Genomic DNA, 13,470 nt, shown 5'->3' on the forward strand with positions numbered 1-13,470 from the left:
GCCGCTAGGGAAAGGTGTCAGGATCCACTCTACCTGCTGCACAGAAACCGGAAGCCAGCTCAGTCCTCAGTCTGCATATCTCATTTGATTCTCCCAGTTTTCTTCTAGAAAACAACTTTGTGGATGACATAAGAGGATCCTATTTCTACCATGATTCATTTGTAGGTAAAAAAAGGCAACTTACCTAATTTTTAGTCTAGCTCAAAAAAAGTTCTTTTTAAATTTAATTTTATTTATTTATTTTTTCTGAGGTCATAGTATCTTCCTTCTCTAGTTTCCTATTTCCTGAGAAGCAGGCACATATACGTTCATGCACCTCACACACACACTTCTAAAAACACCCCCGAACGCATGAGTGACGGAACACTCAGCCTCACGAGACCTTTTCAGAGTCTGAGACTCTAGCACCTTGTCGCCAGCCCAATTTTAAGTCCCTGGTTGATTTTGGCTTCACAAAGAGTCACTCCAAAGGCGAAAAGCCATTTCCCAAACTCACAGGGAAACAAATATTCCAAATCCTCAGCCTTTGAAAATGGCCACGTCAGAAGCCGGTCATCCTGGTCCCTTTTTGAGTAAACGTGAGAACACAACCTAGAGAAAGACCAAATTGGCCCCCAGGTGGATCCTATTAAAAGCTCGATTTGAAGTTGAATTTCAAGCAAGTCAACCTTTTGGACCCAAATGGCATCGGCCAACCACTCAGGTTTTCAGGACCGACAGGACCGGCATCCTGCCACGCAGAGTCTCCCATCTAACCCTCCTGCTGCCAAATCTAGGAGCATCCCTCTGCTTTGTTAAAGAGACTCCCCTAGAAAAATGCCTGTCGTTTCTGGGAGAATCCTCCGTGGGGTAGAAGATGCAGCACTTGGGACCGTCTCTTTCCAAGGTGCAAGGCTTAATCGGGCACAGCCGGGAGGGAAAAAGCTGGGTCAGTCCTGGGGCCCAGGAGGAAAGGCCCTTCAGTTGCTGGGGCAGGAGTGGGCTTTGAGGAGAACTCGGGGTTCATCAGGCAGGTAGATTCCTCCAGGGCTGGACTGACTGTGGGTCAGCCTCAGGAAGGCCGTTCAGACTCCATTCCCATCTGAAGACAAAGGTGGTCCCGCGAGGCTGCAGTGAGATCAGGTGATCTCGGAGCAGCAGCCCCGCAGGCCACTCACGCAGCCCAACGGCAAGTCCAGGGATGGAGGCTAAGGTGCCCAGCAGCACGACCACCATCACAGTGATGGTCACCGATTTCTCCCGGGCCCGACCCTGGTAGTTCACAGCTCTTGTGGTTTTGTCTCGTGCCTTCTCACACCGTCCACCGTGTGCATGACGTCCAGCTCTAGGCCATCTAACCTCTGGCCCTGGTCCTCCACCAGCGTGGCACTGTCCATACACGTGTCAGGCAGTTCTTTAAGGCTGCTCTCCAGCCTCCCAATGTCCTTATGCCCACCCTCGGTCTCCCTGACGGCTTGCTTGGGAATCTGGGAGTCGGTGATCCCAGAAGTGAGATGGCAGGCGGCCACTCGGCAGCATCTCCTCCTGCTCCTCTGCCTTGTCTTGTTGCCAGTCATCTCCAGCTGCCTGGGTTCGCCCTTGGCTGTGTTCCCGAAGTCCCCCCGAGCCTCATTGTACCTGGTCATCGCCTCCACAGACTTCCGAGAGAGAAGGCCTGCTGATGAGCGGACCCCACCTCTTCACTGTGCCTCCCCGGCTCTTCAGTTTGTTCCCGACACTGTTGGCCCTTTTCTTGGTCTCCATTGTGAGCTGCTCAAGGTCATCCTTGGTGTTTGGCTCTGGAATTGGTGCAGAGAGGATGATACTCTAGAGTTTCTTTGCTTCCTCCACGGGCTCTGAGATCTTGCCAATGTTGAGCCGCGTCTCCTCCATCTCAGAAAGAATCCAGCCGTGAAAGCCGTGTTGACCACCGCGACCTCCACCCCCTGGGCCTCATGGTCCTGGGTCAGCCGCTTCGCCTTCAGTGCTCCGGCTGGTCCTTCATCCTGGGGTCCAGGTGCCCAGAGGCAAGTAACGCGTGGAACCGCTGGAAGTGGCGGCCAGTCTCTGCGGGGCCAGGGAGCTCCAGGTGGGGCGGGCAGCGGGCCTCGTTAGGAGGAGCGTCCCAGGCCACTGAGGCTCTGCCGCGCTGCCTCCTCCACCCCCGGCCTCCTCCGAGCGCTGAGAACCCGGCTCGCGGCCGGCGCCCTAACAGACCTTCTTAAGTTCATCTCAGCAACGTCACGTAGTGTTAAGGTGTCAGTTTGACGTTCCTTCTGTTAGATTTATCCCTATGCATTCTTTTTTGATGCTATTGTGAATGGATTTAGTTATTTATTTTGGTTCCAGGTATTGAACCCAGGGGCACTTGACCACTGAGCCACTCCCCCAGCCCTGCTCTGTCTTGTATTTAGAGACAGGGTCTGCCTCACTGAGTTGCTTAGCACCATGCTGTTGCCGAAGCTGGCTTTGAACCTGGGATCCTCCTGCCCCAGCCTCCGGAGCCGCTGGGGTCGCAGATGTGACACTTGCCCGGCTAGTGTCTAACTTCGTGTCTGTGTTGCCGTGGCAGGTGTGCAGAGACTCGGCCCGACTTTACATGTCCGTCTGCTGCTGACGCCGCCGCACCTGCCGTTTCCTTCCTTGGAGCCACATCCCTCCTGAGGAGAAGGCGAGATCCTGGGGACCAGGGGAGGAGGGGGAAGGGGGCAGGATTCGGCCGAGAGGCAGGCTGAAGAAAGACCCCCAGGCGCAGGACCCCCGGCAGCCCCCACAGCCCTGGGCTTTGGCCCTCCGGCCCTTCTGTGCCATTTGCAGAGCGGAAAGGTGAGCATCTGCCTGGAGGAGGCGGGCCAGAGAGCAGCCTGCAGGAAGCAGTGAGCACTAGGGGGAGGATGGCAGCCGTGGACAGCCAGGAGAGTGACTTGTGGTGACAGCGATCTGACCCTCAGTGCCCCCTGGCTTCCTGTCTGATAGTGTGATCTCTCTCCTTCGTGTGCTCGCACCCAGGGGCTCTCACCAGAGGCTCTCCTGCACTTTCAGCCTCCAAGACTGAGAGCTAGACAAGCCTCTGTTCTCTATGAAGTTACCCTGCCTCAGATATTCTGTTACAGTAACAAAAATGTACTCATGCCCACAGACAGTTCTAGAGTGAGGCATCTGAGCAGAACCACATCCGACCTCCTCCATGGCACCACGACTCGCTGCTGTGTGAGCCCCCAGGTCGCGAACCAGCCGTGAGTCCTTCTGGGACCTGGGCAGTTCAGGTAACTCAGTGGCCGATTCCTCAGAAGCCATCAAGAGACACTGACTTGACATTGGGCTTCCCAGCTCCAGGGCCACCGTGTCCAGACACACCTGCTGCACCACACCGACGGCCAGTACATACGCCATGTCTGGCCCAGACCTCCTCCAAGCGTGGCCCAGGTGGGCTCACAGCTGGGACAGCCCACTGCCCAGGGCAGGCTTCAGGTAGAGGTTTCTCAAGGAGGAGCCTCAGTGCGGAGAGCAGAAGGCTCGGGGCGAGGCGGAGCCGGCCCCTCACTCAGGCCTGCTCGGGTGTGTGGGAGGTGGCCGGGCCTGAGAGGCTGGGCTGCCCGCTGCGCTCAGGCCTGGGCCTCCCCTGGGCCTGCTTTCTTAGGGCTCCTCTAAGACCAGCAGCTGGGAGCCAGTGCTGTGCTCCATCCTTTCCTGGGGGTAGTGCGTCCAATTCCAGGCCTGGGGCTGGGAAGCCCAATGGCCGGTCCGCGTCTCCTTATGACTGGAATCGGAGGCCCTGACCTCCCAGAACTCGCCGCTGGGGGAGCCGCTCAGCCTCCGCCCAGTGGAACGGCCTTCCTTGACCGCCATGCCAAGTGGGAATCCAGGGGACGCCTTCTGTGAGGGGCTCTTGATCAGCCCTGGGGAGGTGAGGAGGTGGGGAGACGGAACTTGCGTTCTGGGGCAGGTCTCTCTTTTCATTTATTTGGTGCTGGGATTGAGCCCAGGGTCACTGACCATTAAGCCACATCCCGGCCTTTTATTTTTTACTTTCGATGCAGTCTCACTAAGATGCTTAGGGCTTCACTAAGTTGTGAAGGCTGGCCTTGAATTCCTCATCCTCCTGCCTCAGCCTCCTGAACTGTTGGGATTTCAGGGGTGTGCCACAGTGCCTGCTTGGAGGCTCCTTTTCAAAGAGGGGGTGAAGGCTGCTTTGGCACACACACGTGTGGGTGGATCTTACTTTTATCCACGCGACTGCAGCAATCGGCAGATTCTGGGCTTCCTGAGAAGGCTGATGTGGAAACTCTGACCTTCGTGGGCGGAACCCTTTCCTGGCGCTTCAAGCTGAGTAGATACTGGTGACTGGGAGGACGAATCCTTTGTTTGAAGCCTCTGGTTCTTCTGGCCAACCCAGAGTCCCGGGAAGTCCATCTCTGTGAATCCTGATCAAAGCCGCCTAGATCCTTGGGAAAGAGATGAAAATAAAACCCAGGTGGGAATCCAGTGCTGGGCGCGGAAAAGGGATGTCCCCACATTCAGGGGACGTTAGTGGACCTTCTGTGCAGACCGAGGACACCGGGAGGACCCAGGGACGAGTCCTGCCTGACACTGCTCCCGCCGTGAGAGGCGTGAGGAGCCCACAGGCCCCAGCCGTGAGCCAGGTCTGCCCAGCGGTTCAGCGGTGGGCAATGCCGGCCGGAGGCTGAGGCGGCCACACCTGAGCAGGACGCCAGGGGTCAGTGTGTGTCCCCGAGGGACGGGATGATGCTGCTGGCACAGCACAGCCCTGAGAGAAGGTGTGATTCGGTGTGCCCCCAGGGGAGCGGGCTCAGGCACAGGCGAGGGGAGCGGGCAGAGGGCTGAGGTTCAGAGAGGCCGGCACACCTACAGGAGGGGGTGCCCGGGGGTGCAAGTGACATCAGACCCGCCTCTGAGGAGGGGCTGTGGCTGAGGGCGTGGGCCAGGGGCAGGGGCAGGGGCAGAGTCAGGAGGTGGGGAACCCGGCTGGGCCCGGCTGCCGAGGATGGGGGGCAGTCGGGGAGGGTGAGAGATCTAGGGGTGGAGGCAGGATCTGGGGGTGGGGAAGGAAGACGGGACCCAGAGGGAAACTGGGCGACGGGCTTGGGCAGAGGGAAGCCCGGGCTGGCCCCGGCTCTGACGCTGAGCTGAGGGCTTGGGATCTCGGGGAAGGTGGGGCTGCTGGGTGGGGCTTCCGGCGTCCACAGCCCACGGTGCCGGAGCAGGCCCCGCGGGGAGTCGCGGAGTCTGTCACTCAGTGGCCTTCCGCTGGCCCAGCGCTGTGGCCAGGGGCTTCCTCACAGGCTGCGGCTTGCAGGGTCCCTGGGGAGGTGGCTCTGCTGGGGAGGTGGCTCTGCTCCGTCTCTGGTGAGGGCTGTTCATTTCGGGACGCTCTTCAACTCTCACGTGTCCTATGTCCAGGATGCAACCTCAACGTGAGCACAGAGTGACCTCTGGCCGTGGCTGCAGCGCTCCGTGTTCACCCCCAAAGGGGCAGTGTCTGCACACAGATCTGAACTCGCCGAGTGGGCTGACCGGTGGCCTGCGGTCGATGACCCGCGGTCAGGGATGGGCAGCGGGCGCCTGCCGGACAACGGAAAGCAGTGCGTGGAGAGGACCTGTTGAGGCTGCGATGCCTTCGATGACATGGACACAGAGGCACATGGGTGCCAGGTCTGTCTTTGTGGCACAGGGAGCCCCATCATGGGAAGATGCTTCGGGGCCTTGGGGACACCGTGCAGGACGAGTCAGGCCCAGGCACGGGCTCCCTGCTGCTGGTGGCTGGTGTGGGCTCCATTTGTCCCCAGAAGCTCTGACACTCGCAGCCTGGTGTGGCCAGCCTCCCGTGCTGGCTGCAGCCCGTCCTCCCCAGGGCCAGGGCTCCTGCAGCGGGCAGAGCACCCCATCGCCCCGCCGCCCGGGTCTGCTGACCGTGCCCAACACGCACCTCTCCCCTGCTCTCTCCCCGACCTTCCTGCTAGGGGCCGGCCTCTTCCTGAGTGCCTGTTGTTTGCAGTGATGGGCTGGCGGCTCCGTTAAGAGGAACACAAACTTACAAAGGCTGTGAACTGGCTGTGTGCAGAGCGTGTCTGCCCAGCTGGTTGGAGGCTCTGGTTTGGGGATGTTCTGGGCTTGCTGTGTGGCCTGTTAGGGCCTCTCACGGGGGACTCTGGGCTCCTGCCGTGCCTTAGGGTTGGCTCCCAGGGCCCTTGCGTAACTGCAGGTTAACATGCAGGAGCCCCGACACCTGCAAGCACGAGTGTCCCCAGGAGCCTCCGCAGGAGTGCACGGCTGCTAAGAGGCAGTCCCCTGTCCCTGCTCCCTGAGGGCCATGCGTCCTGTGCTTTGAAGGATCTTGAGGGAAAGTAGAGGGCAACTCTGTGAGAGGCAGGCCCTGCTGAGAGTCTGCTTTGGAGCCTTTGTCCTTCGGGGGGTGAACATTTTGGGGTGAGTGGGCATGAGGAAGAGCACTCTGCTCACTGGCCGAGAGCTCGCTCAGCCGTGGTCTGGGGTTCCTCAAGGAGCAGGTGGCCTGGCCCTTTCCGAGCCTTGCCAGGTGCCCTGGGGCCCCACGTTGTGAATGGAAGCAGATTGCACTGGGGTCAGGCTGGCGAGGCTGGTGCTGGGCAGGGCTGGGGCTTCCTGGCCCAGGCTGGTCAGCAGCATCAACACATGCAGTCCCCTTTGAAATGCCTGCTCCCCTCCCAGCTCCTGAAGCTGAAGCCCAATGTGGATCCCAGCAGAGCTGGGGAGGAGCTGGGGAGGACTCAAGGTGTGCTGGGGAGGAGCTGGGGAGGAGCAGGGGAGGACTCAGGGTGTGCTGGGGAGGAGCTGGGGAGGAGCTGGGGAGAAGCTGGGGAGGAGCTGGGGAGGAGCTGGGGAGAAGCTGGGGAGGACTCAAAGTGTGCTGGGGAGGAGCTGGGGAGGAGCTGGGGAGGAGCTGGGGAGGAGCAGGGGAGGAGCTGGGAGGAGCTTGGGAGGACTCAGGATGGAGCTGGGGAGGACTCAGGGTGGAGCTGGGGAGGAGCTGGGGAGGAGCTGGGGAGGATTCAGGGTGTGCTGGGGAGGAGCTGGGGAGGAGCTGGGGAGGAGCTGGGGAGAAGCTGGGGAGGACTCAAAGTGTGCTGGGGAGGAGCTGGGGAGGACTCAGGGTGTGCTGGGGAGGAGTTGGGGAGGACTCAGGATGGAGCTGGGGAGGAGCTGGGGAGGACTCAGGATGGAGCTGGGGAGGAGCTGGGGAGGAGCTGGGGAGGACTCAGGATGGAGCTGGGGAGGAGCTGGGGAGGAGGAGCTGGGGAGGAGCTGGGGAGGAGCTGGGGAGTAGCTGGGGAGGAGCTGGGATGGAGCTGGGGAGGAGCTGGGGAGGAGCTGCGGAGGAGCTGCAGAGGACTCAGGGTGGAGCTGAGGAGGACTCAGGGAGGAGCTGGGGAGGAGCTGGGGAGGAGCTGGGGAGGAGCTGGGGAGGACTCAGGATGGAGCTGGGGAGGAGCTGGGGAGGACTCAGGGTGGAGCTAGGGAGGAGGAGCTGGGGAGTAGCTGGGGAGTAGCTGGGGAGGAGCTGGGATGGAGCTGGGGAGGAGCTGGGGAGGAGCTGCGGAGGAGCTGCAGAGGACTCAGGGTGGAGCTGAGGAGGACTCAGGGAGGAGCTGGGGAGGAGCTGGGGAGGAGCTGGGGAGTACTTAGGGAGGAGCTGGGGAGGAGCTGGGGAGGAGCTGGGGAGGAGCTGGGGAGTACTTAGGGAGGAGCTGGGGAGGAGCTGGGGAGGAGCTGGGGAGGAGCTGGGGAGGACTCAGGGAGGAGCTGGGAAGGAGCTGGGGAGTACTTAGGGAGGAGCTGGGGAGGAGCTGGGGAGGAGCTGGGGAGTACTTAGGGAGGAGCTGGGGAGGAGCTGGGGAGGAGCTGGGGAGTACTTAGGGAGGAGCTGGGGAGGAGCTGGGGAGGAGCTGGGGAGTACTTAGGGAGGAGCTGGGGAGGAGCTGGGGAGGAGCTGGGGAGGAGCTGGGGTGGAGTTGGGGAGGAGCTGGGGAGGAGCTGGGGAGTACTTAGGGAGGAGCTGGGGAGGAGCTGGGGAGGAGCTGGGGAGGAGCTGGGGTGGAGCTGGGGAGGAGCTGGGGAGGAGCTGGGGTGGAGCTGGGGAGGAGCTGGGGAGGAGCTGGGGAGGAGCTGGGGTGGAGCTGGGGAGGAGCTGGGGTGGAGCTGGGGAGGAGCTGGGGAGGAGCTGGGGAGGAGCTGGGGAGTACTTAGGGAGGAGCTGGGGAGGAGCTGGGGTGGAGCTGGGGAGGAGCTGGGGAGGAGCTGGGGAGGACTCAGGGTGGAGCTGGGGAGGACTCAGGGTTGAGCTGGGGAGGAGCTGGGGAGGAGCTGGGGAGGAGCTGGGGAGGAGGACTCAGGGTGGAGCTGGGGAGCACTCAGGGAGGAGCTGGGGAGGAGCTGGGGAGGAGGACTCAGGGTGGAGCTGGGGAGCACTCAGGGAGGAGCTGGGGAGGAGCTGGGGAGGAGGACTCAGGGTGGAGCTGGGGAGCATTCAGGGAGGAGCTGGGGAGGAGCTGGGGAGGAGCTGCAGAGGACTCAGGGTGGAGCTGGGGAGGACTCAGGGTTGAGCTGGGGAGGAGCTGGGGAGGAGCTGGGGAGGAGCTGGGGAGGACTCAGGGTGGAGCTGGGGAGCACTCAGGGAGGAGCTGGGTGGAGCTGGGTGCCCATGGTGCAGGCTGGCTGCTCATCCGGTGGGGAGAGGCTGCTGTCTCAGCCCTGACCCCTGCCCATCCTGAGCAGCAGCAGCACCTGCTTCTTCCTGGACCTGGTTCCAGAGGCCTTCGAGCACATGATCCTCCCTGGACCAGAAGAGGCTCCGGGGCCTTCTGGGGTGAGGACTGGCCTCTTGCTCTCCTGGAAAGCCCTTCTGCACCTGAAGATGCTCAGTGCAGCCCCCATGGTGTGTCCCCCTGCCCTCCATCAGTCTTGACACCAGTACTCCCTTTGTGCTTCTGGGGCAGTCACAGGAGAGCAGGCGGGAGGGAGCGTCCTCTCAGCAGCATTCACAGCGTCACTGTGTCTCTGCTGCGTCAACAGCTGCTCCCTGGTGCCAATCCACAGGCAGCCTATTCAGCCACGGAGACCCACGTCTGTGCACGGCCACAGCAGTGGCAGGAAGGGCAGGCAGCCAGGCCCAGGTTCCAGCCACGCCCGCCACCCACTCGCCCAACAAAACCGCAGCAGGAAACGGAAGAGTGAATGGAGCTGGTCATCACTCAGGCCTCGGGCCTCAGTGGAGTGACCTTTGGAGACCAATGGGAGCCTTTCAGAGAGGGCAGGGGCACCAAATGCAGTCACCCTGGTGTGTGCCGTGGGGACTCCTGGCTCAGCCCCATGTCCTCAAGTGTGGTCATCCTGTCGGGTGCCGTGGGGACTCGGGGCTCAGCCCCATGTCCAGCACTGTGCCTGGGCCACTGAAAAGCTGTGAGACCATAGTTCCTGGTCTCCCCTGGCAGAGGAGCACACTTGGAGCAGGGGGTGTGCACCCCCATGTCTATGGGTCGTGGGGGCAGCAGGGCGGCTCAAGGAGCCTGCTGATTCCTGCTCAGGGCAGCCCGTGGTGGGGGAGGACGAAGTCCAGGTTTCCCTCCGAGGTGTGCGCCAGATAGAGCAGGGCCCCAGTGTAATCCCCAGCCTTGGACACTGGCCAGCCTTGGACACTGGTCCTCCCTACAACCTGCAGCTCAGAGGACTCGGAGGAACACACCTTCCCCAGCAGAGCTCCTGAGGAGGACCGTTCTGGCTCTGCGTTGGCAGTGAGCAGAGAGAAAGCCCCAGCCCAGGTCAGCAAAGTGACCAGTTGAAGGGGCACCTCCCCAATACCCTGAAAACAAGCCCCTGTGTTCCTGCAGTGGCTAGCCACAGGGAGACAGGGTGGAGAGACAGTGACAGAGTACTGGTGCTGGGGCCAGACACGGCTGGGTCATGTGCTTGGCTGACCATATGCCTTGGCCAAGCCCCTCACCTCCCTCCATTTTCTCATCTATAAAATGAGATGGCAGCCAGGCATGGGGGTGCACACCTATAATCCCAGTGACTCAGGAGGCTGAGGCAGGAGGACCCCAAGGTCAAGGCCAGCCTTAGCAACTCAGCAAGACCCTGTCTCAAAATAAAAAATTGAAAAGGCTGGGGATGTGGCTCAGAGTACAAAACTCCTGGGTTCAATTCTAGTCTCTCTGTCTCACACACACACACACACACACACACACACACACTGACAGATGGAGATGCCTAGATCAGGGCCTGCATGTGAAGGCTTTCTTTTCTGGTGGACATGTGTCTCTCGGACACCAATGGCTTCCAAGGGCCTCTCGGTGGGAAGCAGGTGTGGGAGAACTGGGTGTGCTGGGGGCCAGGGGCAGTTGTGGTGGTCATTTGCACATTAACTGGCTCATTTCCGCTTCTGTAAAAGCATGTCATCACTCACCCATTTTCCATGAGACAGGTGACATGCAGCTGCAGAGCCACAGCGTGGGGGCTCATGGGCAGCTCTGGGCGGCTTCTCCCAACCTGTCCCAACAAAAGGGGAGTATGCAGCCTTTTGGCTGTGCATGTGTGTGCACACCATGTATGTGCATGCCCACAAGGATGCACCCATGTGTGCATCCATACGTACATATGCATACACATGACTGTGCACATGTGGCTGCATGTGACTGTGTGTGTGCACATGAACACACATATACGTGCATTCCAATGCCCAACAGACCTGTGTGTGCAATCACGACACACACATGTGTGATATATATAAGTGTCACTGTGCACATGTGGGCCTGTGTGTGCACGTATCACACACACATGTGTACTATGTATAAACATCACTGTGCACACGTGGGCCTGTGTGTGCATGCATGACATACACATGTGTACTATGTATAAACATCACTGTGCACACGTGGGCCTGTGTGTGCATGTGTGACATACACATGTGTACAATGTATAGGTGTCACTGTGCACACATGGTCCTGTGTGTGCATGCATGACGCGCACATGTGTACTATGTATAAACATCACTGTGCACACGTGGGCCTGTGTGTGCATGTGTGACATACACATGTGTACAATGTATAGGTGTCACTGTGCACACATGGTCCTGTGTGTGCATGCATGACATACACATATGTACTATGTATAAATGTCACTGTGCACATGTGGGCCTGTGTGTGCATGCGTGACACGCACATGTGTACTATGTATAAACGTCACTGTGCACACGTGGCTGCATGCATGCATGTGTATGCCCACGTGTGACATATACACATGTGCATGTCCACGTGGGCCTATGTGTGCATGTGTGCGTGTTGTGTGTGCATGTGGCCGAGGAGAGGGACTGTGGAATGGGGTGGAGAGAGATGATGTCTAAAGATCTCCTGGATCAGTCCACCATGGGGTCGAGGCTCTCTTTCACCTCACTGATTTAAAGCAATCAACACTGCGTGTCGAGTGCCTCTCACGCATGGGCACCGTCCTAGGAGCCCGGGGCTCCACTGTGAACTGTCAGGTCCTGCCTTTCTGGGCCCCTTCTGGGCCCACAGCAAATTTGTGCCTTCCCTCGCCTGTGTCCACTGCCCTGCTCCTTCTGGCATCTGTCCCCCCGCCAGGGCCTCAGGCTGCACCCATGTCCACCACGAGGGCAGCTCAGGCTCCATGGGCCACATGTCCCTACAGCAAGTTCCCAGATGAAGGTGACAGGGAGTGGCCAGTGACAGCAGCTTCAGCCTGGGTGCTGGGGTGCTGTCCATCTCTGCCTGGCCGGGAGGCAAAGCGTGCAGACCCCGCGAGCTCTTCTGGGCTTCGTGTTCCACATCAAGGATGGAGAAATGCTTCCTCTGGACAGCGAGCAGAGACCAGCCTCTGAGACGCAGAGCCACACTGGCCAGGGTGCTGGGGGAGCTGGCCATGGCTGAGCCTCATAGTTCCTTTTAAGGCCACGGCAGCGGGGCGGGGGGCGCTGGAGAGCCACAGTGGGTGTCTGCGTCGGGGCTGTCCCTGCAGGAATGGTGGCACATCTATCTCTACTGCCACCATCGGCCCCTGCCTTGGTCCAGTGCGCACTGCGTGGGGGGGGGGCTAGCGTTTTGGAGTGTGTTGACCCCTGGGCTTCCTGCCAGCCTGGGCTTCAGCAGGGCCCTGGAGTCTGACGCCCTGAGGGTTGACTGGGTGCGGAGCCGTGCACACCCTCGCCCGAGGAGATCCCAGCGCTGGCGGTGGGTATGTCCCTCCTGAGCTCCTAGCAGCTCCTCCTACCTGAACCGGGCAGGAGACGGGCACTCCAGTTAGATGGTCGGCCACACGTCACGCACAAGTTTCAGAGAATCAGAATGGAGGGCGCCTCGCCTCCACACAGGAAGCCTGCCCATCAGCCAGTCGTGTGACAGTCACAGTGAGTTTCCCACAAGAGGAGGTCACATGGGGACCCCAGCTGCCTTCCAAGGCCTGTGGCCGTGGAAAACGATGCAGCTGAGAAGGCAGGAGGGCCATGAGTGGTGTCCATCCCAGGGTTCAGACAAATGGCGTCTGCGGCAGGGCTTAGGGACGCCCAGGGGACTTGGCACAAAAGGGCCTGGTAAGACAGCTCCTGGTCACGGCTCAGGGTTTAGGGCTGGCTCTGCCTGACGAAGGTGTATAGTTAACTTTATTCTTGGATTTTCTGGGAACCCTCAGAGAGCTTTTTGTTGTTGTTGTTGTTACTACAGATTGCACCCAGGGGCACGTTGCCACTGAGCTGTGTCCCCAGGGTCTCGCTAAGTTGCTGAGGCTGGCCTGGAAGTTGCGATCCTCCTGCCTCAGCCTCCGAGCCCCTGGGATTACAGGTGTGTGCCACTGTGCCTGGCAGTAACTTTGTGATGTAGAGGGAGCAGAAGGGAAGGGGCTGGGAGCACCATGTGTCGCCCAGAGTGAGGTGGAGGAGAGGCCCCAGTGCCATGGAGCAGGCGGACGCTCCGCAGAGCCATCAAGACGAGCACCAGGGAGGCCTCTGGGGCCCCTGCTGGGCACAGAGGACCCGCTGCTCCTCCTCTGGGGTCCACTGGGCCCTGACTGACCTCTGGTCACTAGAAAGTGGGTGAGAGCCCATCATCATATCCAGGCCTGGCCCTAAACACCGGACACTCCCAGGCTCTCTCCTCTCTGCACAAGACGAGGGCTGAGAGGGAGGCCGAGTCACTGCGTGGAGAGGAGCGTGGGCCACCTCCTCCCTCACAGCAGCCCACGTGTGAGCCACGGAGAGGGTTCCGAGGTGAAGCGATTGGGTGATGCGAGCCTGGACCTGGGAGGACTGACCCACTGGGAGCTCTGCCCCGGGGGTAGCTTAGGCAGGCAGGGTGCAGCTGGAGCGGGTGGTCACTGCGGTGCCTTTGGGGTTTGTCCCTGGTGAGCAGAGCTCTCTGCTTCCGGGTGCCACGGCTGAGCAGCTCTCCTCTGCCACGCCCTCTGCCATGGGGTTCTGCCTCCCTGAGC

The 13,470-nt window shown here is 60.5% G+C and overlaps 1 pseudogene; it reads right to left on the reverse strand.

Annotated features, from left to right (window-relative positions):
- Positions 1-601: 601 nt before the first annotated feature.
- On the reverse strand, positions 602-3,372 carry LOC144369007 (syntaxin-3 pseudogene; annotated as a pseudogene).
- Positions 3,373-13,470: the final 10,098 nt, after the last annotated feature.

Source organism: Ictidomys tridecemlineatus, chromosome 2 (genome assembly GCF_052094955.1).
Source record: "Ictidomys tridecemlineatus isolate mIctTri1 chromosome 2, mIctTri1.hap1, whole genome shotgun sequence".
Lineage (NCBI taxonomy): Eukaryota > Metazoa > Chordata > Mammalia > Rodentia > Sciuridae > Ictidomys > Ictidomys tridecemlineatus.